Source organism: Enhydra lutris, unplaced genomic scaffold, assembly GCF_002288905.1.
Source record: "Enhydra lutris kenyoni isolate GAN:26980312 unplaced genomic scaffold, ASM228890v2 scaffoldscaffold20, whole genome shotgun sequence".
In the NCBI taxonomy this organism is placed as follows: Eukaryota; Metazoa; Chordata; class Mammalia; order Carnivora; family Mustelidae; genus Enhydra; species Enhydra lutris.
The window spans coordinates 32129514-32154261 of NW_019154104.1; the positions used below are offsets into that span (position 1 = coordinate 32129514).

Sequence of the window (24748 nt, forward strand, 5' to 3'; positions counted from 1 at the left end):
GAGCCGAAGGCAGAGGCTTAACCCACTGAGCCACCCAGACGCCCCTACAAGGCCACTTTATTTATTTATTTATTATTTTTTTTTTAGATTTTTTTTTTTTTTTTTATTCATTTGACAGACAGAGATCACAAGTAGGTAGAGAGACAGGCAGAGAGAGAGGAGGAAGCAGGCTCCCCGCTGAGCAGAGAGCCCCTATGCGGGGCTCGATCCCAGGACCCTGGGATTATGACCTGAGCCGAAGGCAGAGGCTTTAACCCACTGAGCCACCCAGGTGCCCCTACAAGGCCACTTTAAATGACACTGTGGCTCACAGGAGTTTCCCACTGGGCCGTGCTGCTGGAGAGGGGCTGGGCGAGTGTGACCCTCACGGAGAGCCTCACCCCAGAGAACACTCACCCCAGAGAGCCCTCACCCCAGAGAGCCCTCACCCGACACCAGGACTGAGCTGCAGGAGGGCTTGGCCTCACGGGGTGACACTCCAGCCGAGCTTCGGCAGGGGAGCTCCTTAGCCCGTCACTGAACATTTCCAGATTGAGTCCCCCACCCCAGCCGCTGGCACCTGCCAGTCTACTCTCTGTTTCTCCTAGGAGTTTCCTCCACGGGCGTGGCCAACACAGGAAAAGCAGCCCTCGGCTCACCTTCCCGGAGCAGGCAAGGCAGCATCGGACCGTCTTGACTGTCCCCAAAACAACATCTGCCAGGACAAGCCGGGGACAGGTCACGTCCCAGGCTCTAGGACGGATCCACACTGAGAACCTTCCACCTCTCATTTGCCTCATCTGTAGAATGAAGCGTCAGCAGTCTGTTTCCCGGAGATGGGCTGACCGTAGTGGGACTCCCAGATGTGTCCCCGTCCTGAGTCCTGTACCCAGGAGCATGCCCTCACCGGGCAACAAGGACTCTGCAGATGTAATTAAGGATATCGGGATGGGATCATTCTGGATTTAGGAGGGGCCCAACATCCAATGACAAGTGTCCTTAGAAAGGAGAGGGAGATCTGTGACACAGGTCCACGGAAGGCCATGTGACAAGGAGAGAGGCTGCACTGATGTGTCTTTGAGCCAAGGGGCTCGTGGCACCGCCAGGAGGTGGACGGGCCTGGAACGCTCCTCACTTCGAGCCTCGGAGGGCACCAGTGCTGCCTGCAGCTTGGTCTCTGAGGTCCGGCCTCCAGAACTGTGAGAGGAGAGACAGCTGTTGTTTGGGTCCCCCTGTTTGTGGCCATTTGTCACAGCAGCTCCTGCAGGCCTACTCTGACGGGTTCCCGACTTAGAGCTAATGACCGTGGCAGAAGGAGCTGACGGTGTTTTGGAACAAGGTGGAGTTGATGTGCAGTCCTGGAAAAGGGGAATGAGATTTATGTCTGATGGATCAGCAGCTTCTAGAAGGAATCAATAGATGAAAATTTCCACGAGCCCTGCCAGATCTCTTTCTGAATCTCGCCTCCAGAGCTGAGGACATGCGAAAATACTTTAATCTTCCCGAACCACTGAAGTGGGCCCTCGACTTTGGTCCAGCCACTGGTCTCCCCTCTCCTACCCTCAGTTTCTCCATCTGTAAAGTGGGATGGTGCTCATGGAGAAAGGGTGTGAGCACACAGGACAAGGGTTGTCTGTGCAGAGCTTCTGTGCTCTGGAAGTGGACAGGGGCCCAGGCACAGCCCAGCCAAGGGATGCTTGCCCCCAGACTCTCTGAAGGCTGGGGTTTTTCCTTTTTAGCCCGTTGTGAGAATATATGCATTTGTGCATTTCCTTCCTTGGTGTCGACCTTGTTCCCCCTTCTACCCCGCAGAACTGAGCAGAGCCTGGCAGAATTCGTCCCAGGATACCGAATGCATGCTGGGCTCACAGCCAGCCTTCTCTGGGGGCGGCTGGGCCTGGGTCTGCCTGGCTTGGTCTCCCCAGGCCTGGCCTTTACCTCTGCGCAGGGACACGTGCAGTGGCTGCCTGGGTGGGCTGGGGGTCCGCTGCTCCCGGGGCGACCCTCGAAGCCCATCTTTGGCTGGCCTCCTGCCCCCAGGTGCCCTTTCTCCTGAGCATTTCTGGAGTCATGTGGCTTGGGCTCGGCCAACACAGAGACGATTCTGATGGGAGGAGGTAAGTGACCATCTTCTTCCAAGCATGATTGTGAATCCACCAGAGCATACGGGGACCAGGACATCTACTAAGAGAAGAAACTTGTGTGAATGGTATTCATGGGCGCCTGGGTGGCTCAGGGGGTTAAAGCCTCTGCCTTCGGCTCAGGTCATGATCTCGGGGTCCTAGGATTGAGTCCTGCCTCGGGCTCTCTGCTCAGCAGGGAGCCTGGTTCCCCCTCTCTCTGCCAGGCTCTCTGCTTATTTGTGATCTCTCTCTCTGTCAAATAAATAAATAAAATCTTTTTTAAAAAGAAAAACAAACCAGTGTTCATAATTGCACTTCCTACGTAGACAGGCGTGACGGGCATCCAGGAGCTGCGGGAGGGAACGAGGAAGCCAGCCCAGGGTGGGACACGGGCCCCAGGGGGCTTTCACAACCCAGCTGGGTGAGCCAGACCAGTGTTGGCGTGGACAGTCTGGTCTTGGAGGTGCCCTGCTGCACCCCCGCCCCTGGGATGCTGCCCGAGGGAACAGGGCTGAGTGAGCTCAGAGAGCCACCTGCAGGGAGGACTGTGGCTGCCCCCAGCCTCCCCTCCCCGTTCCCCACCCTGCAGCAGCCCCTTCCCAGGGTGGGCCCCGTCAGCTAAGTCAAGCAGTGCAAGCTGTGCTCCTGGCCAGGCGGGGGTCCCAGTGGGCTTCTGACCTGGGACATTGATTGATGGGTGGGGGGTGGGAGGCTCCATCCTTCCGGTTTGAGGTGCAAAGGTGTGATGCTGGGACTGCGGTAGCAATTTCTGCTCCCACGAAGGGAGCCAGGCTGAGACTGGATAACATACCAGCTAGAGGCAGAGGCTAGAAAGCCACAGGACACAGAGCCCCCCACCCCCTTGGCAGGATCCAGAAGTTCAAGGCCCCCTGCAGGTGGAACTGGGGAGGGGTGAGCAGATGAAGACCAGGATTTCCATCAGGAGGTGTGAAATCCACCTCCTGGGGTGTTCTTGTTCCCCTTTTCATTCAGCTGAGCTCCACTTACTGAGAAGCTGCCTAGGCCCTGGGGAGGGGCAGGAGATAGCAAAGGGATTACGTGTGGTCTGTGCCCCAGAACACTGAACAGCTGGGAGGGACCTGGTCTGAGGACCAGGAAGAGCAGGGAGGAGGCTGTGTCCTGCGGAGGGAGCACCTGGAGCCATGCGGTCGGCAGCTGTCAGGCACCCAGCGATTAAAGCTCCCCCCGAAGTCTCCTCCTCGTAGAGATGGATAGCATCCGGGCCAGAGCAGCCTGTGCTGATTCGGGGACAGACTTGGCACCTGCGTGGCTATTTTTGTCTGAAAACGGGAAGGCGCTCTCCATCTGTGCGTCTGAAGAGCCCCGTTCTGTCCCTGAGCAGATACTGTCCCTTCTGGAATCACAGCCATCGAAGGCAGAGACGGGGTTGGCTAACATATTGTGGGGGCTTGGGCTCCAGAGTTCTGCAGAAGCAGGGCCTGTGGGGTGCCTGATAAGCAAGAGAAAAGGCCTGGTGACCACCCTCTGGGGCGGCCTTCTGTGGGGAGTGCAGAGCGGAGGCCAGCAGGGTCCCTGGGAGAGAGGACTGGGAGGCTGCCTGGAGGAGGTAGATAGGAGCAGAACCGGGAGAGGACCCAACACAGTGAGGCCCATGAGTCCATCTGTGACCTTGGAGGCGAAGGGTACAGGGCAGTTGGGGCAATAGCCCAGGCTTTGGAACCTCCTGCCATCCTTGGGCTCTGGGCCCCAGACAAAGAGCAGCCCCAGCCTGCCCCAGTGGTGTGGTGGCTATAGGAGACTCCAACTTCTGGCTGAGCCCCTTTCCCCAGAAGGCACCCCCAAGCCATTGGCACAGGTGCCCCCCAGGGATTGGGGTGGAACCCAGGGCCAGTTCCTGCCCACAGACCCTCATGATGTTCCTAGGAGGCGGGTGGACAGGGTGATCACCCCCACTTTACAGGGGAACAGATGAGATCACACCATCGACAACTAGGGCTGTGGCCCGATCTCCTGATTCCAGCCAAGTGTGGGTCCTCACGGGTCCTAATTCAGGACGGAATTCGGTTCCATTCTCTTTCTGCTGCTGCCTCCTTTAACACTTTCTGTGCCCATCACCTCACCACACATCTTGATGGGAGCCACAGAGATCAGCCTCACCTCTGCCGTGGTGGGGAGGAAGTTGCTGGGGTTGGGGCATCTGGGTGGCTCAGTCTTGAAGTGTCTGCCTTCGGCTCAGGTCATGATCCTGGGGTCCTGGGATCCAGCCCCTCATGGGGCTCCATGCTCAGCGGGGAGTCTGCTTCTCCCTCTCTCTCTGCCTGCCACTCCCCCTACTTGTGCCCTCTCTCTCTCTCTCTCTGTGTCAAATAAATAAGTAAAATCTTAAAAAAAAAAAAAAAAGGTGCTGGGGCGTCTGACAGGGTTATTTGTATTCTTTTTTTTTTTTTTTAAAGATTTTATTTATTCATTTGACAGATAGAGATCACAAGTAGGCCGAGAGACAGGCAGAGAGAGGAAGCAGGCTCCCCGCTGAGCAGAGCCCTATGTGGGGCTCGATCCCAGGACCCTGAGATCATGACCTGAGCCAAAGGCAGAGGCTTTAACCCACTGAGCCACCCAGGCGCCCCGGGTTATTTGTATTCCTAATGGATGTCCCCTAACCCCCAGGTGGCGGCTCACGAAAGGCCATGTGCTGGGAGTGTGCTGGGGGGACAGAGAATGTCAGACAATGTGCCAGTTACTACCACTGTAACAAACCATCCCAAACCATCCCTCTGAGTTTGTTGGGCTCAGACTGCGTGGTCAAGGATTTGGAGTGGACACATCGAGGACTGTTCCTCTGTCTCAAAGGCTGGAGCGACACAACCAGGGGCATGTTCACTCACATCTCTGACGGCGACACCGGCTGTCAGCGGAGCACCCGCACAAGCGATCTCTACGTGGTCTTCCCGTGTGCCTGCATGGGCTTCCTCCCAGCAGTGCGGGGCTGACTCCCAAGAGCGAGCTTCCCCAGAGAACCAGCTAGAGACAGGGGCCCCCTTTAACTGTGTCACTTCCACTGTACGCCAGCTTACCCACAGTCAAGGAAGGGGACAGAGACTCCACCTCTCCATGGGAGGCGTTTCCAAGTCACATTGTAAGAAGAATGTGTGGGATGGAAGATGTTGATGGACTTGGCCATGTTTGGAAGATGTCGTCAGGCATGGGAGTGTCGGAGCCTTTGAATGGTCCCCGCCAGAGGGCCCATCCTAAGTCCGCCCACTCGTTCTCTGTCTTCTCTCCCAAGATGGTGGCTGGTGGAGCACGTAGTCCAACATTTTAAATCATGGCTTTGCAGGGCCTTTTGTACCTCAGGGGCTGGGCTGTCACTGAGGAAGTCTGTCCCTTCCTAATAGGAAGCTTCCAGGCTCCCAGCCACCATGTGTGTCGTCCAGGGGTGGGGACCCTGCCCCAGCCGCTGAGAGGCAGCCCTCCGAGCCTCTCCCATTCCTACCTGCTTGGGAGCCTTGGGAGAGGAGGTGCTGACTATCCCTTGTGGTAGGACATCTCTTCTAGGATGTCCCATACAGCAAGCTGCCATGCGCGGACTGCTTCTGCATCACTGCCGGGTCGGGAAACTGCCAGGTGCTTAGGGAAAAGGTCTGGAAGTCTCTGAGAAAATGAAACATACACCTCCCGGTGGCTAGTAGCTCCATTCTTAGAAATTCACTCCAGAGAAATGAAAACGTGTGTTTCCCAGAGACTCAGGCAAGGGAGCTCAGATCAGCTCTATTCTTTTTTTTTTTTTTTAAAGATTTTATTTATTTGGGTGCCTAGGTGGCTCAGTGGGTTAAGCCTCTGCCTTCGGCTCAGGTCATGATCTCAGGATCCTGAGATCGAGCCCCACATCGGGCTCTCTGCTCAGCAGGGAGCCTGCTTCTCCCTCTCTCTCTGCCTGCCTCTCTGCCTGCTTGTGATTTCTCTCTGTCAAATAAATAAATAAAATAATATAATCTTTTTAAAAATTTATTTATTTATTTACTTGACAGAGAGAGAGAGAGAGATCACAAGTAGGCAGAGAGGCAGGCAGAGAGAGAGGGAAGCAGGCTCCCTGCTGAGCATCGAGTCCGATGTGGGGCTCGACCCCAGGACCCTGAGATCATGATCTGAGCCAAAGGCAGCGGCTTAACCCACTGAGCCACCCAGGCGCCCCGGTCAGCTCTATTCTTGTTAACCAGAGCTGGCCCGTATACAGGGGAGCGGCAGGATGGGCCGGCACAAACGCTGCAGGCTGAGTGACAGGGGCTGGGCCCAAAAGGCACACACTGTGGGATTCTCTTTCTGTAAAACGCCAGAGCAGGCAAAACTAAACTAGAGTAAACAAAACAGAGAACAGAACAGTGACTGCAAAGGGGCGTGAGGGAGGGGTCAGCAGTCCACCTCCCGATAGGCTTCAGGGACACATGTCAGCTGGATGGTAACTTTGGACGTGCGTGTTTCACACGCGCTCATCGTGGAAATGCTCCCCGAGAAACAAACGCCGGGCTCCATTCATGAGACACACATGCCGGGTGTAGGGGTGGAGCGGGAGGGCTGGAGAAATCAGGGACAGGATAAACAGGGCGAGAGGTTGACTGTAGTGCACAGCGTGCACTCTACGTATTTTTCTACACGTTTGAATATTTTCATAATAAAATGGGTGGGATCCCCAAGGAGAATGTCCGTTTTCCACGACCTGTGCCTAATCCCAGGTGCCCAGCTCCCAGTGCTGGTTTCTCATCACGTTCATCACACTAGACCCCATTGTTTCTGTAACAGACGCTCTGCCCTCTCCCAGGTGCGGGCGTTACCCTTTTAGATGTCGCATAAAATGGCTCAGGTCTGCAGGCCACGTACTGTGGAAATCCAGCACGTCTTCTCATTTGCCTCGTGGTTCTGTGAGAGGGCATGTCATAGGCTAGTCTCCTGGGCACTGGGAGTGTCACGGCTCTGGTGCAGAGACACATTTGGCTCCCCAGTGGGTGCTGAGTGTGCAAACACACACTCGACTGTGGTGCTGCTTCTCGAGCAGGACCGCTGCCCTTCTTGCCTGCGTCCGAGCGTCAGTCCCCATCTGGAGACATCCTGGGCCCTACACACAGGGCTGTGTGAGGGGCTAGACCATCCAGGATAGCTTCCCTTACGGCCTGGTGTCCCCAGGGCCAGCCGGAAATGGGCTCCGGGCGCCAGGATGGCGGGGCGTCTCTGCAGGGCAGTGCAGGGTTTCACAACAGTGAAGAGCTCCTGGCTGGGGCCAGGAATGGGCAGCCTCACTCCTGGGGAAACAGGCTGGCCGGGACTGCAGGAGGGCAGGGGCGAGTCAGCAGTGCCATGGGCCTGGGTCATTCTCTCTGGGGACCCTGGGCACCCCTGGGCAGTCAGGCTTCCCCAAGCAGGACCCAGGCCTAACTTGCCCTACATTCAGAGAGAAATGGGAGCAAGAGAGGCTCAGGGTCCTCCTCCTTCCACCCAAAGTGCTGCTGTTCTCGCTGGCCTTGCGGCAGCAGTCCCAGCAGCTTAATGTCCCTGCTTGGGCTCCAGTTCCTTAAAGGAAAAACACCCCTCAAATCCGGTAAAGGTTGTTTTCCGAAGCTGAGCCTCAGGACCAGAGAGGGTGTGACCTGGGCGGAGAGCGAGGCTGCCCAGCCCAGAGTAGCCCCGGCCCCGGGTTCCGGTCCCGAGGCCAGGCCTGGCCGCCCCTCCTGCGCCTGGCGTGCGGGCCACCATGTCCGAGTCTCGCGGAGACCTGAGGGTGGCCAGACTCAGCTTGGACCTGGGTGGGGTGCGGGGGTGGTCGTGGCGTCTCCCGTGCTGGAGGGGACGTGGAGGGGCGGTACTCAGGCTGGAGGGGGCCAGGGGAGGCCCCCCAGATCAGGGGTGTGTGGGGGGGCGGTCCCCAGGCTGGAGAGGGCGTGGGGGGCGGTTTCCATGCTGGAGGAGCGGGAGGTGGCTCAGCGCTGGAGGGGCATGGTGGGGCAGTGCCCTGGCTGAAGGGGTCGTGGGAGAGGCTCCTAGGTCAGAAGTGTGCATGTGGGCGGTGCCCATGCTGAGGGGGCGAGGGGAGGCTCCCAGGTCAGGAGTTGGGGGCGGTGCCCAAGCTGAAATGGGGCGGAACCGGGTGGGAGCGTCGGGGAGGAAGCACAGCGGGACCGCGGGAAGCTGGGGGGTACCGCCCACACAACCTGCGCTTACCCTCTTCCTTGCCTGTCTCTCCAGGGGTGCGCGGGCCCCCCTTCTCTGGCCGGGACCGCCGGGACAGGTCGCCCCAACCGGATCGAGGACACTCACCCAAGAATGACTTCCCACCCCCCCACGCTGCAGGCTTTGGGGACTCCTTCCCCCCACCCTCTCCTCCTTAGACCCTAATGGACTGGGGTATCCACTGGGCAGCAGACCCCTGGGGATCAAAGGGAAATCCCAGCATCCCATCCTCCTCCAAAGGGCTGCTCCTGGATAGAGACATCCACAGACAGTTACAGTGAGAAGCATGGAGGACCCCTCTCCATGCTTCAGCTGAGACCCATGATTGACTGTGCCCTTCGTTTTGTGTCGGACCTGGTTTCCTCCCTACACTTCTATCACTGGGCTTCAGCGGCCGGGTCCTTCCCTCTTGCCATGTCAATGTCCTTCTTCCAAGGAATCCCCTGACCCTTGAGGGTCACAGAACCACCCACCCGCAGCATCTGAGACAGTGCTGCGCTTTCCATCTCAGCTCCACAGCAGCTGGCCCGTGCAGGGGTGTCTGTTCTCCCCCTGCCCAGCTTCACACCTGACACCAGTGGGACTCAGTAAATCTCGGGATTGTACACTCCTGAGTCATCCCTGACTCCCAGGTGCCTGGTCAGCAGCAGGAGTCTGGCGTGTGGCTGTTTTCACTCTTCCTTGACCAGGGGACTTCAGCCTTGGCTTCATCTGGGTCCTGTAGGCGCCTCCAAATCTGTACTCTGTACAGCCTCAGCCCCAGTTTCAGTCTCCAGGCTGTCTGCTGATCTCTCTGCTTTCACAACTGGGAAATGAAAGGGTCAGAGAAGGAGGGGAAGGAGGGCAGAGGACAAGGCATCTACGTTTGGGGAAAGCAGGAGGAAGGAGAGACAGAGACAGAGGAGGAGAAGGAGGTGGCCCACCTGTACAGGCTGCCTTTTTTCAAAAGGGGAGAGCGCTTAAGGGAGCAAGGAGGGAGCCTGCTCCAAAGGTCCAGTGCTGCCCTGTGGACCACAGCCCCACCCTCCAGGACCCTGGCTGACCCCCTGGGACCCTGGCTAGTCCAGCAGGCTCTTGGTAACAAGGATGCTCAAGGCCACCAGGACTCGTGCCAACCGGTGTGTGCTTCCCAGGGTCCCGGTCCTCTAGGTTTGTGGGGAGGACAGAGAATGGATTTGCCACCCCCGAGTAGCCTTGCTGAGGCTTTCCAGCACAAAGGCTCTCCTCAGCTCTGCTAGTGCCCACAAAGGAAGTGTAGAGTGGCTCCCTTCTGATTCCCAGAAACGAGTTAATCCTTGGAAGCAGCAAGCAAACCATGGGGGTAGCAGTGCCTCTCTCGGAGTTCCTGAGGATCAGAGGATTGAAAGCCGCTGAGAATGCCCAGGGCTGCCCAGCGATGGTGGGTGATTGTTAGTGTCGGTATGAGACTCTGAGTGAGGACGGCCCGAAATGCCTGTGCCCCAGCCCCTGGCCCCGGACGATGGGTACATGACAACATTTCCACGAGGGAAGTAGCAGGATCCCATTTAGGGGACCTGCAGAGGTGGTGGATGAATTGGCCTTTTCTCCCTCTCCCCATCACTCCAGACTCATCCCTGCCTAAGGACCTTTGCCTGGAGTGCTCTCCCTCCCCGTTTAGCTCAGTTTAGGCCCCTTCCGGTCACTTAGGCGTTCACTCCGCCCCACCCTTACCTTACTTTTCTACGCGCAGCAGGCACTATGTGAGCTGGCGCGGGGTCTTACCTATCCTCTTTACCAGCACACCTTGGCTCTCATGGTGGGGATCACTGCTGCTCAACAAGTATTTGTTGAGAGAATAAAAGAACGAGATAATAATAAAGCCTAAACAGAGTGACAGCAGTGGGGATGGAGAGGGATGGACCTCAGCAATATGCAGGAGACGACTCATTACAAGAGGACATCAAGCATCTCAGGTTTCTGGGTGAGTGGAGGGGACAATCGCTAAGCCCAGAGTCATAGAGAAAGGAGCCTTCCTGCTCCTCTCTTCTCTAGGGCACCTGATGGCGGCCAGTGCCCAGCCCCTCAGGGCCTGTAGAAGAGCAGGTGGCAGCCTCGCTGCCGTGGGGCCAGATCACTAAGGGAGCGTGGGAAGGTGGTCTGACTGCTTCCCCCTCGCCGCTCCCGGCTGGCCTTTCCGCGCTGACACCATAGCACCATAGCGCTGACACCGTGGTCGCACCCCCTGACTCGCGCGGAGACTGTGTCACTCCAGGGTCAGAACGGCCGTGGGGGCCGGCCTGGCCAGTTTGAAGAGCGCAGCGGTTGGACAGCAAGTGCGCGGCTGAGGCCTCCGGGCGAACAATGCCGCAGGGCCCCGCACCTGGCGCGGCCGCAGCGCCCGGGGGGGGGGGGGGTGGTCGGGTGAGCTCCGCCGCGCCTTCCCCGGAGCCGGCCTGCGTGCTCCGGGCTGGCTGCTGAGTCAGGCCTGCCGCGCGAGGATGCAGCGGCCGGAGGCCGGGCGCGCTCTCCCGCCTGCAACGACTGCCCTTCAGGCGGGGGCTGCAGGTCGGGGCGCGGCCGCCACGCGCGGGGGGCGGCTGCGGGGCCGGCAGCTCTGCCCTGGCCAGGCCCTGGCGGGGCGGCTCGTGCGAGGCCTGAGTGGCCGAGGGGAGCGCCTGGAGGCTCCTCTGGAGCTCTGATTCTCGAGGATCCTGGGGCAGCGAGGGACCAACGATGTGCGCGCGGCCCGGGTCTCGACCCAGACTCCCTTTCCCGGAGAGGCCTCCGGGGTAGCCGGGCCCTCAGGGCCCCTCCTGCGGGCTCCCGGGAGTCGCACGCGTGAAGACCGGGCTTGGCACACAGTGACCAGCCCTCGGGAGACGAGCGCGCAGGAGCGAGGGACGCGGGCGCGGCTATCCAGGGCGGTGCCGCCCCGCCCCAGCGCCCCCTTCCTGCGCGTCCGCGGGGCTCCGCGCCGCGCCCCGCCCCCCAGCGGCGGGCCGGTGACGTCACGGCGGCGCGCGGCATTGTGGGGCGGGAGCGCCGAGCCGGGGGAGGGACGCCGAGACGCCATTTTCGGCGGCGGGAGCGGCGGAGCAGCAGCTGAGCGGAGCAGGCGGGCGCGGGGAGGAGCCGCAGGGGACAGCGCTCGCGGGCGGCCGAGGATGCTGCGGGGCGGCCGCGCCGGGGCCCCTCGTTCGTGACCGCGGCGTCGCGTCTGAGGCAGCCGAGGCTGCGGGCCCCGCGCGGTCCTGCTCCGCGCACGCGCCCCGCGACCTCTCGGAGCTGACAGCGCGAGCGCGCGGCCCCGCGGGAGCAGCACGGTGAGTCCTCGGCCCCCTTCCCGGCCGCGCCCCGGTCCCCCGTCCTCCCGCACGGCCGCTCCCGACTGTAGTCGTCCGGCCCCCGCCCTGACTCCGTCCGCGGCGGATCTTCTTCCCCGGCCCGGCCCCGCCCGGGTCCTCCTCCGCGGTCCTCCCCCGCGACGCGGCCACTCCGAGACTTCACCCGCGGACACAGCCCCTTCCCCAACCCGGTCTGCGGCCCAGGCCCCTGCGCGTGGACGGTCCCTTCGGCGCGTCCCCGGCCCCGCACCCCGGCTCGGCCGCGCTGCGCGCGGGGCGGCGGCTCGCGGGAACAGCTGCGGACCCCCGGGCCGCGCGACTGGGGGGGTGGGTACGGCAGTGCCTGGGAGCGCGGCGCGCGGGGAGGGGCGGCCGGCCGGGTGGCTTTGTCCGAGTCCTCCCTCTTCCTTCCGGCCCCCGCCCTCTCCCGCGGCACCGCCCTGGGCGGGCGCGCCTGTCAGCTCGCGGGGACGGGCTGCCGGGCGGGCGGGGAGCGCGCGGGGTCCCTGGCGCGGGGCGGGGTCCCTGGCGCGGGGCCGGTTTCGCGAGCCTCCTCGGCGATCCCCGTCTTGCAATTGCCAGACGCGAAACGCTTCGTCCGGTGTCCACCTGGGCTGGCGTCGCTCGCACCGCTGCGCTTGCGGCAGCCGCGAAGCGGTGGCCAAGTCGGTGCGCCTCTGCCCGTGAAACCCGACAGCATCGGAAAAGTAGCCTCAGTGCCTGGGGGTCGGGGTGGTTTCCTGAAGAACGTAAGGTTTGTAGACCGGGCAGTTCCGTGATGGAGCTGTTGAAACAGCACATCGGGAATTCGTGTTCAGCGTTGGATAAGGAGTACTTGCAGAAATGTCTGTAAAAAGTGTGAGAACACGGGAAATTGCGGTACTCTGTTTACACTGGCATGTAGAAGGGCAGTTCTTTGATTCCCTGCTCTGGTTAAATTCTGAGGATTTCTGGGTATAGCGTGACTAAGCTATTGATCAGAGTCCTTAGCTCAGCGTACATGCACAAGTTGGGTGAAGACCCGATGGGAAACTGGGGCGAGGTTCTTAAGTCTCCTGATCTTGTCACAGTTCTGGATTTACCTCTTCCAGGGATTGGCAGCAAGCTTCCATTAGGGTGGGAAATGCGGTTTCATTGTTCTGTTTCCTACCTATGTGTAAGCATACAGTGATACTAAATATTAAAAAGTTCAGATTGTGGGGAGCTGCATGTGGGAGGCCAGGCCCTCCTAAGAGCCGGTTTCTCCCTCATCAGAGAATGCAACATCATGGTGCAGTGGAGCCTGGCAGCCCTGGGGTGTTAGTCAGGCGGGCGGAGGGCCGGGGGTGGTAACTTCACCGTGACCTGGCGCATTCACTCTGCCTGGAGGTGCCTTCTGGAAACACTAGACAACGCAAGAGAAGGTGGAAGGACCTGCATGGGAGTCAGGACAGAACCTACAGGAAGGATGAGGGGGAAGATGCCACTGTGGAGGGGCAGATAGTATCTTAAGTATTTTAAAATAAATAAAAGCTTAGCTTTAGATACTTAAAATTATACATTTTGCTTTTTAATTTTTAATTTTTTATTTCAAAGAGGGAGAGATCGCAAGTAGGCAGAGAGACAGGCAGAGAGAGAGGAGGAAGCACGCTCCCCGCTGAGCAGAGAGCACGATGCGCGGCTCCATCCCAGGACCCTGAGACCATGACCCGAGCCGAAGGCAGAGGCTTAACCTACTGAACAATCCAGGCGCCCCTAAAATTATGTTTTAAAAAAGTATATATTTTTAAGCATGTTTCATAATGTTGATAATAGATAAGCCAGTGTGTATATTTCCACATGGGACTATAAAAGTCAAAAATTGATTAATTTGAAGGATTTGTGTAACATGGAGACATAAATGAAATATGATAAGAAACCAGAACTTTATATGACAAGGACGTGATCAGTAATATCCCAAACAGAAGTACAGGCAGGTTTTAAGTGTCAAATTTCAGGACGTAGAATAAAAATGATTAGCCTATTTAATGGTGAAAGCATGGTCTTAAGTGGCTGTTGAGAACCAGCTGAATGGCGGGTGCTGTGCTAAGTAGTTGGGGACACAGAGATAAAAGACCCTTGCTGGCCTCTAGGAGCTCATAGTCTGGTGGGAGAAAGGAAGTGGTTGGGGACTGCAGGTGAGGTTGGCTACTGTGCTGAGTGCCCTGAGAAAGTGGTTCTGGGTATGACACACGAAGAAAAGAACAGTTGGCCAAATGTGAGGGGTGGGATTTGGTAATGGCCATCCTGGAGGACATAGGCCTTGAATTGGTGCTGGCGTATAGGGGACTGAATTTAGGAAGGGTGAGAGTGGAAAGGAAAGATCAGGGAAGGAAGGCAAGGAGGATTGGGGGATTCTTCTTTTTTTTTTTTGTAAAGGATTGGCGGATTCTTGAGCGCGGTAACAGAGCTAGTATGGCAGGTGATTTGAACCAAATGAGACTTGATGAGAAGCCGTTAGCCCCAAGTGAGGACTGAGAGCTCCTGACTTAAGGGAGGGATGATAGGAACAGTGGTACAGATGGACTAGAGAGGGCTTCATGAGTTACGGTGGCCCTGACTTGGGAGTGACCAGTCTAGAGTAAGGGCAGGGCTGCAGTCCAGAAGAGATGGAGAGGCCATGTTCACAGCCAGAGCGAGCTGCTAGATCTAAGTTGGAGTGACGTGTCACTCCTCTGCTAAGTTTTGACCGGTGTCCTAAAAGCACTCGGCCCCCATGTCTTCCCTCAGGTACGCACAGCAGGCTCATCCCGAGCCTGCTCTTCTGCGGGTCACTGGGTCCCCGCCTCCCCACGCACCCTAGCCCTTCTCACTACAATATTCCTTACCATTTTACTGTTGGTCTCTTTGACTTAACACCCATGATCTCCGCCGGGGCAGGGATTTTGTAAATGCCTAATAAATGTTTATTGAACGAATGCATCTAGAATTACTTCCCTTTCTCTAACTTGGGTGGCTCACCGGCTGGTGACACCCATCAAAATGGGGAAAACAGGAGGAGGGGGAGATGGTGAGCTTGGTTTTGGATAGATTAAGTTGGAAGTGCTTTTGGGGTGCCCAAGTGGACCGGTAGGCAGTTGGAGATGGAGGTCTGGAGCTCAAGACAAATGTTTAGGCTGGAGATCAAGACTGGGGAGACCTCATCACCTTGTTGAAAGCCAGGGGCTCTTCCGAGAGCTTCCGACACTTAAAGACTGCAGAGTGGCCCTGTGTGCAGGTGGAGGAGGAGGTCGGTGTCAAATTGGCTAAGAGATCAAGGAAGATTTGGATGGACAGAGCTCTTGGATTTGGCTTCTAGGAGGTTATTAGTGGCCTTTAAAATTTTTCCTCAGAATATTACCTCCTAAGGCAGGCGTGCTAAGGCATCCTTCTGTCTTTCGGCCCTGCAGCCTCACGGTTAATATATTCTTCCCTCAAAATTAATTCAGAATTTACTTTTGTCTTAACTGTTTTTAAAAAATGTACTTATTTTGGGACACCTGGGTGGCTCAGTTGTTAGGCATCTCCCTTTGGCTCAGTTCATGATCCCGGGGTCCTGGGATCAAGCCCCGCATCAGGCTCCCTGCTCAGCGGGAAGCCTGCTTCTCCCTCTCCCACTCCCCCTGCTTGTGCTCCCTCTCTTGCTGTGTCTCTCTGTCAAATAAATAAATGAAATTAAAAAGAAAATAAAAATAAAGTACTTATTTTAATTGAAGTTTAGTTGACATACAGTATTGTATTAGTTTCAAGTGCACGGTATATTCAACAGTTACGGACATTACAACATGTTCACCATGAGAAGCATAGTCACCATTTGTCAACATACAGAGTTATTACAATATTATGTTTTAATTAATTTTTGAAGGCAGATGAAAGCAATTTGGGTCTGTGCTTTTATTTATTTTAAAAAAGATTTTATTTATTTATTTGACAGAGATCACAAGTAGGCGCCGAGAGGCAGGCAGAGAGAGGGGGGAAGCAGGCTCCCTGCCGGGCAGAGAGCTGGATGTGGGGCTTGATCCCAGAACCCTGAGATCATGACCTGAACCGAAGGCAGAGGATCAACCCACTGAGCCACCCAGGTGCCCGGGTCTGTGCTTTTAAATACATTTAGTATGTTGCCCATACTTCATAAAGTGAGTAGGTAAATATCAATAGAACAAGCATTTATTTTTTTATTTTTTTATTTTTTTTAAAGATTTTTATTTATTTATTTGAGAGAGAGACAGTGAGAGAGAGCATGAGCGAGGAGAAGGTCAGAGGGAGAAGCAGACTCCCCATGGAGCTGGGAGCCCGATGTGGGTCTCGATCCCAGGACTCCAGGATCATGACCTGAGCCGAAGGCAGTCGTCCAACCAACTGAGCCACCCAGGCGTCCCTAGAACAAGCATTTTAAGCTGAGTTAAGTGCGTCTGTAAAGTAGACATTTCCTTGTTCTAAAATACTGCAGTTACCTCAGTTTTAAACATGGATTGTTCCCTGGCTGATTGCATAACATGGAAGTTTTTGTCCCAGCTTCTCTGAAGCTCACTATACCACAACTAATAAAACGTGTAGTAGTGAAGTTAAGACTGAACCAGGTAAAATCGGTGCTGTAATCCCCCCATTCTACTGTGGGTGAAACTGAGGGCAGAGAGGGCAAGTTACTTAAGCCAGAGTCCAACAGCTGTGCTGTCAGGCCTCTAATTCAGGTATTTGTGCTCGCGCATTTCAAGCTGAACCACTTGCTGTCCGGAATCACAGTGACGCCAGGCTCCAGTTGCCTTCATCGGGGAAGTCCTTGGCCGGCTCTTCCGTGTCAGAAGCCCAGGTGATGCCGCGTGGCTGCGGTGACTCCGTGGGCTTGTGGTCTCACGTGGACTGTTCCAGGCACTGCCTTGTCACTGGACTTGTGTTCCCCACTGAGGCTGGCTTAGAGTAGGTGATCGGTAAAAGCTGATTGAGCCTTCATTTCTGTGGTGAATCCACAAGGGGGTGTTTTCTTAAATTCACTTACTCTGCCTATTTAAAAAGGATTCGTATTAATCAAACAGGAGAGGAAATGTTAATTTCTATTCTTTTACAATTGTGGTAAAAAATTAAGGATATTTACAGGGTTGTGCAACAGATCTCTAGAACCTTTTCATCTTGCAAAACTGAAACTCTATGTCCATTAAATAACAACTTCCCATCCTCTACCCCTACCCCCAAACACAGTTCTACTTTCTGATTCAATGAATTTGTCTACTTTAAGCAGGCTCCCCGCCGAGCAGAGAGCCTGATGCGGGGCTCGATCCCAGGACTCTGGGATCATGACCTGAGCCAAAGGCAGAGGCTTTAACCCACTGAGCCACCCAGGCGCCCCAGTATTTGTCTTTTTTTTTAAGTTTATTTTGTTTTTTTAGTAATCTCTGCACCCAACGTGGGGCTCGAACTCCCAGTCCCAGAACGAAGAGTAGAGCATTTGATCTTTTGTGACTATTTTGATTTAGCATATTGTCCTCAAGTTTCATCCATAATTTCTTTTATTTTTGATAAAATATTAAGTTCTAAAGCTTTTGTAGTATGAAATTTGTATTAGATTTCTACTTATTATGGAACATATTATTATAATTTTAGTGGCTTAAAACAGTCACGTTTATTCCAGTTAACTGTGGGTGAGCGGCTCACGTGTCTGCAGTTGTGTGTTGGGCCGCATTTGTCTTCCGAAGCTCGCAGGGCTCTCGTAGGCTGTTGGGGTTGTGGCAGAATTCAGTTCTTCTGGTTGTAGGATTGGTGTCCTGCTTTCCTTGTTTCCTGGCTGTCAGCTGGGGGCTCTCTCAGCTCCTTGAGGTGGCCTCCTCCATCTTCGAAGCCAGAGTAGAAAAGCTCCCACACCCTGAATTCCTCTCACACTTTGAATCTCTGACTTCTTTTGTGGCTTCTAGACCCAGATTTAAAAGGCTTATATGAAAAAAAAAATAAAGGGCTTATATGAGGGATGCCTGGGTGGCTCAGTCAGAAGAGCATGAGACTTTTGTTCTCGGGGTTATGAGTTTGAGCCCCATGCTGGGTATAGAGATTACTTAAAAATAAAATTATAAAAAAAAAAAAGCTTAAAAAATATTTAATGGGCATTGGGTTAGGTCAGGTTTACCCGGATAATTTTTCTGTCTGTTTTTTTTTTTTTTAAGATTTTATTTATTTATATGGCAGACAGAGATCACAAGTAGGCTGAGAGTCAGGCAGAGAGAGAGGAGGAAGCAGGCTCCCCGAAGATGAGAGAGCCCGATGTGGGGCTCGATCCCAGGATTCCGGGATCATAACCTGAGCCGAAGGCAGAGGCTTTAACTCCGGCACCCCTAATCTCCCTTCTTAAGGTCAAGTGTTTTGGGGCCTTAATTACATCCGCTACAAAATCCCTTTACAGCAGTACCTAGAGGGACTTGATGAACTGGGAGACGTGTGTACGCAAGGGCCCAGGAATCTTGAGGGAGACGAGGCATCTGCGTACCACATCTCATTTTATTCTGTTCTCAGAACAAAACCATTTTTAAAAAAAATTTTACTTTATTTATTTGTCAGAGAGAGAGAAAGAACACAAGCAGGGTTAGCAGCAGGCAGAGGGAGAAGCAGGCTTCCTGCTGAGCAAGGATCCCGATGCGGGGCTCCATCCCAGGACCTTTGGGCTCATGACCTGAGCCGAAGGCAGATGCTTAACCAACTGACTGAGCCACCCAGGCGTCCGTGAACAAAGCCATTCTTTTTTTAAAATTATTTATTTATTTAAAGATTTTATTTATTTATTTGACAGACAGAGATCACAAGTAGGCAGAGAGACAAGCAGAGAGAGAGAGGGGGAAGCAGGCTCCCCGCTGAGCAGAGAGCCCGATGTGGGACTCGATCCCAGGACCCTGAGATCATGACCTGAGCCGAAGGCAGCGGCTTAACTCACTGAGCCACCCAGGCGCCCTCTTTTTTTTTAAATTTAAAAAAATTTTTTAAATTTTTAAAAAGATTTTTATTTATTTATTTGACAGACAGAGATCACAAGTAGGCTGAGAATCAGGCAGAGAGAGGAGGAAGTAGGCTCCCTGCTGAGCAGAGAGCATGATTCTGGGCTCGAACCCAGGACCCTGGGATCATGACCTGAGCTGAAGGCAGAGGCTTTAACCCACTGAGCCACCCAGGCACCTGAACAAAACCATTCTTAACCATCTTTCAGTTACTGTTGGGAGTTATGATTGCTGAATATGTACAACAGTCTACAGCCATACCACCCTTAACATGATCTCTGAATATGTTCAACATTAATGTTAGCAAGTTCTGCTTTTTAAAAAAAATTGAGGTATAATTTACATATGGTGAAGTGCCAAGATCTTAAATATATTGTTCATTGTTTCGATAAATGTGTATCAAGATACGGCCCGGAAAATTCCTTCATGCCCCTTGCCAACATCTGTCACCCCCCACCACTCCTTGGCAACAGTGATCTGGTTTTTATAACTGCAGGTTAGTTCTGCCTATTCTAGAATTTCATATAAATGAGATGATACAATATTATATTCATTCTGCTTTTTTCACTCAGCATAACATTTTTGAAATTCATACGTGTTGTTGCCTGTGTCAGTGGTTGGTCCCGTTCTAGTCCTGAGTAGTGTTGTGCTGTATGGACCTATACAGTTAAGCCTGAAGCACGTCTTGGGGGGCCCTTGTTCTTGTGGGAGACCACGTGGACAAACATTTTAGTTTCTTCTGCATAAATACCTACGTGTGAGATTGCTCACAGGATAGATGCAGCGTTAACTCTCTTTATTTATGTAGAGAGCTAGCGCGTGAGCAGAGGGAGAGAGGCGCCCCCCCTTATTAGCTTTTTTAAATATACCTGCTTTTTTGAAGTGTCTGTTGCATCTTTTACCTTTTTACAAAGTCAGGTTGTCATTTTATTATTGAGTATAGGAATTCCTTATGTATTTGAGCATGAGTCTTTTTGCCAGGTACTTATGTTGCAAATATTTTTTCCCAGTATATGCTTTTTGGCTATGCCTTTTAATAATTTTAAATTTTGATGAATTCCACTTTATCTATTTTTTATTTTTTTTTAATATTTATTTATTTATTTGACAAAGAGAGAGAGAGAGATCACAAGTAGGCAGGGAGGTGGGCAGAGAGAGGAGGGAGCCTGCTTCCTCTCTGCAGAGCGGAGAGTCCGATGTGGGGCTCGATTCCAGCACCCTGGGATCATGACCTGAGCCGAGGGCAGAGGCTTTAACCCACTGAGCCACCTAGGCGCCCCTATTTTTAAAATTTTTATATGGTTTCTGCTTTCTATTTTGTGTGTTTTGAAATCATTAAAAGATGAATGCTCTTTTGGAAAAACTCATGGTTCAAAAAGATATAAAGGTGTGAGTTGTCTGTTTTCTCATTTTCTTTCTTTTATTTAAGTTTTTTTTTTTTTTTCTTTTTAAGATTTTATTCATTTGTTTGACAGGCAGAGATCACAGTAGGCAGAGAGGAAGGCAGAGAGCAAGGGAGAAACAGATTCCTCGCAGAGCAGGGAGCCTTGAGGAGCAAGAGATTCCTCAGAGGAGCCCTTGAAGATCTCCGGACCCTGCAATCATGACCTCAGCTGAAGGCAAACGCTTCACCGACTGAACAGTGCAGGCACCCCTCCCCATATATATATTTATATATACACGTGTGTGTGTGTGTGTGTGTCTGTATTTAAGATTTTACTTTATTTTTTAAAAGATTTTATTTATTTATTTGAGAGAGAGAATGAGAGAGATGGAGATCATGAGAGGGGAGAGGGTTAGAGGGAGAAGCAGACTCCCTGCTGAGCAGGGAGCCTGACGTGGGACTGCATCTCGGGACTCCAGGATCATGACCGAGCCAAAGGCAGACGCCTAACGAACTGAGCCACCCAGGCACCCTTTAAGTTTTTATTTTTAAGTAATCTCTACACTCCGTGTGGGGCTTGAACTCACAACCCCAGCATCAAGAGTCTCATGCTCGGGGCGCCTGGGTGACTCATTCTGTTAAGTGTCTGCTAGGTCATGGTCTCAGGGCGGTGAGATCGAGCCCGGTGTTAGGCTGTGTGCTCAGTGGGGAGTCTGCTTGACATTCTGCACCTCCCACCATGTGTGTGCGCATGTGTTTCTCTTTCAAAATACAAAAATAAATCTAAAAAAAAAAAAAAGTCTCATGCTCCTGACTGAGCCAGCCAGCCACCCCTTAAAAATCTGTTAGTTGCCTTTCTTTCGTTAGGAAAGAAAACTATTCCATATATGTATCTTTGATTAGCACTTTAAATATGTAAATTTTGTGTTATGATACTATGTTTTATTTTTATTCACTGTTTAGTAAGAGACCCTTGAAGTCTTTTTTTTGTTTGTTGATTTTATTTATTTGACAGGGAGAGACACAGCGACAGAGGTGGAACACAAGCAGGGGGAGTGGGAGAGGGAGAAGCAGGTTCCCCACAGAGCAGGGAGCCCGATGTAGGGCTCGATCCCAGGACCCTGGGACCATGACCTGAGCCGAAGGCAGAGCCTTAACGACTGAGCCACCCAGGTGCCCCTGTTACGATATTATGTTAATTTGTTTTTCATTTTGAAATAAAAATGGTGCTTTTTAACTACATAATCAATACTCTCTATATTTATTTTTTATTTTATTTTATTTTACTAACATATAATGTATTATTTGCTTCAGGGGTACAAGTCTGTGAATCATTAGTCTTACACCATTCACAGCACTCGCCATAGCACATACCCTCCCCGGTGTCCATCACCCCGCCACCCTTTCCCTCCCCTTACTCTCTGTATTTATATTTTTTTGCCCCGGACTCCCATAACACCCTGTTTTGTAATCTGTTAGTCACACTGTCCGATGAAGGTGTTTTCCCTTTTTGTTGGCTCAACCAGAGACTTGTAATAGAGACGTCTGCAGCATTTGGGCTTACTCATTCATGACTTAGGAAGAAGCATGTTCTCTGTTTTCATGTAGTTCCCTGTAGTTTGTCATGCTTAAAATTTGCGTCTGAACAGATGGGTCTGTGGGGCAGATTGAATCACTTAGTCCACTGTCTGGCTATGGCCAGGAGCCATTGCTCAGGGGTGCGGTGGTGGGGGGGTGTTAGGCACCTGATCAACTGTGGGGGACATGGCCGCCTTGAAAACTCTTTCCTTAGGTGCAGCATGGTCATTGACAAGCGAAGTGAACTCTCCCTGGGTTGCTTGCACACGTCGCACAGTAGTGTGGTTAGGTTATGGCGGAGTACATAGAGGAGGTGGGTTTCAGAACAGCCGCACGCAGCCGCCTCCTGAGCCTGACTGGGAAAGGGACCCAGGGAGTCCTGACAGCCTTTATTCCTTGGGTTCTGCAAGGGCGTCGGCGACAGACTCATCCAAGAGGCAGAGGCAAGCTTTTGTTTTATCCAGTGGGTTATAGTTTTAAGATGGAAACAGGTTCAGAAATGGCTGGTGTACTTACGGAGTCTTTAGTATTAAAACATTTTGCCTTTTTTTCGTGTGTGTGCCAAAAGTATAAATTTATTGCTCCACAAGTAAACTTGTATTAAGTCACATCAGTGTTTTTCTCAGTCATACTCAAACAACTCAGGATTTTCTAATCTTTTTCATGTTCCTTTGGGCATGATTTAAGTTCCAGGAACATACGTAAGGAAGGCGTTTGGCATTCTGTGCTGGCATCTGCCGAGAGTTATGCCTTTTTTTTCAAAAATTTTTTATTTAAATTCAATTTAGTTAACATATACTGTGTTACTAGTTTCAGGGATAGAATTTAGTGATTCATCAGTTGAATACACCTTACAGATTTTTGTGATTTTTAGACCAGTATGATTCATTCATTCATTTTATTCTTGTGATTTAAGTTTAGAAGAGGAGATAAAAGGGTTAGATTACGTTAGGTTAGGTGAGGTTTGAGGAAGATGAGATTGGAGGAGATACAGTGGTACAGGTAGAAGATGATGGGTCGATAGTATTTCCGTTCCAGAACTGCTTTGTGGCCGGCTCTGTCTCTCTGCTGCCTCTGGCGGTTTGTGGTCCATAGATGAAGTTTCTGGTCAGGACTCCCCGGATGGAGCACATTCTCCCTTGAGTAGAATTTCCTGATTCTTATTTGGGAAAGAGTAGGCAGTGTATAGTTGGGTAAGTACGTTTGTTATTATAATACAGTGTTATAGTTATTTATTTATTTATTTATTTTTTTAAAAGATTTTATTCATTTATTTGACAGACAGAGATCACAAGTAGGCAGAGAGGCAGGCAGAGGCAGAGGGAGAAGCAGGCTCCCTGCCGAGCAAGGAGCCCGATATGGGACTCAATCCCAGGACTCTGGGATCATGACCTGAGCCGAAGGCAGCCGCTTAACCAACTGAGCCACCCAGGCGTCCCTACAGTGTTATATTTAGAAAATAAAGTGACTCACTGTTGTAAGCCTACAAAGGGGTATAACATTTCTATTTTTACCCAAAAATGTCATGTTTTGGAAATGATTGAGACCCCCAAGGAGACCTTTTTGGATTTGGCTTAAAATATGAACCCTAACTTTGTTATGGAAGCTGGGGAAGTGACACTCCTCCTCCACACTATGTAGCCTTACCTGTTTCACCAAAACAAAAACTAAACATCAGAAAATTCAAGAATTGTTTTTTTTTCCTTTTTTTTTTTTTTTTTTAAGATTTTATTTATTGATTTGACGAAGAAAGATCACAAGTAGGCAGAGAGGCAGGCAGAGAGAGAGAAAGAGAGAGAGGCAGGTTCCCTGCTGAGCAAAGAGCCCAATGCGGGGCTTAATCCCAGGACCCTGAGATCATGACCTGAACTGAAGGCAGAGGCTTTAACCCCCTGAGCCACCCAGGTGCCGCCTTTCCACTTTTTTTTAAAGTAATCCCTACACCCAGCGTGGGGCTTGAACTCAAAACCCCAAGATCAAGAGTCACATGATTTTCCAACCAGTCAGGTGCCCCAGTTTAACCTCTTCTTAAGCAAGTAATATTCTTCTTTTTACTTTGCATTATGTAATTTTTGTTCTGGGGCACCTGGGTGGCTCAGTATGTTCAGTGTCTGACTCTTGATTTCAGCTCAGGTTGTGATCTCAGGGTTGCGAGATCAAGCCCTGCATCAGGCTCCATGCTGGGTGTGGAGCCTGCCCCTCCCCCCCTATAAAATATGTATATATAATTTTTGTTCTGAAACTTCAGAACCAAAAACATATGTACATTTTTACTTAAAATATTACCATTGGTCACTTTGCTTTTTAGTCACAATAGGTAAGGTATTATGTATTTGGAAATTTCTAAATAAATTGAAGAGGGCTTGAGACTTTCATTTATCAGAAGGGGAGCATAGGATTAAAAAGATTGAGAAATGAAGTTTTCTGTGATTTCATGACAAAGGTAAAATAGATTACATCCCAAAGTTGGGTTTTATGTTTTGTTTTCTTTGGTGTGCATCATTAATTTAAAAAAAAAAAAACAAAAAACTTCTGCATCTGTTACTGAAATATTTATATATGAAAGAATTCACCAGGTACTCAAACCCCCAAAAGAAACCCCGATGAACCAGTTAACAGTCACTCACCACCCATCTCTCCCTCCAGCCCTTGGCGCCTCTGATCTGTTTCCTGTCTCTGTGGACATTTCATATCAATGGAATAACGTAATACGTGGCCTTTTTTTTTTCTTTTTTTAAAATAATTAAAAAAAATTTTTTTTAATAAACCTATAATGTATTATTAGCCCCAGGGGTACAGGTCTGTGACTCGCCAGGTTTACACACTTCACAGCACTGACCATAGCACATACCCTCCCCAATGTCCATAACCCCACCACCCTCTCCCTACGCCCCTCCCCCTGGCAACCCTCAGGCCTTTTTTTTCCTTAAAAGATTTTATTTATTATTTTGAGAGAGAATGAGCAGGGGAGAGAGGGAGAGGGAGAAGCAGGCTCTCAGCTGAGCAGGGAGACTTGGGACTTGATCCCAGGACTCTAGGATCACGATCCAAGCCAAAGGCAGACACTTGACGGACTGAGCCACCCTGGAGCCCCAGTATGTGGCCTTCTGTGTCTGGCTTGGTTCACTTAAGTAAATGTTTGTGAGGTCCAGCCGTGTTGAAGTTTGTATCAGTATTTTGTTCCTTTTTTTTTTTTTTTTTTTTTTT

General features: G+C 52.1%; 1 protein-coding gene across 15 annotated transcripts in view; it reads left to right on the forward strand.

Moving 5' to 3' along the window:
- The first annotated feature begins 11344 nt into the window (after positions 1-11344).
- LOC111148551 (kinesin light chain 1) overlaps positions 11345-24748 on the forward strand; it is a 57012-nt gene continuing 43608 nt past the window's right edge. For 9 of the 15 annotated variants that reach the window (XM_022505200.1, XM_022505204.1, XM_022505199.1 and 6 more), the window contains exon 1: positions 11347-11587. The gene's annotated coding sequence lies outside the window, so the exon portion shown is untranslated. Of the gene's footprint in view, positions 11588-24748 lie in introns of all 15 variants that reach the window. The other 6 variants (XM_022505197.1, XM_022505198.1, XM_022505193.1 and 3 more) reach the window with 2 other exon arrangements.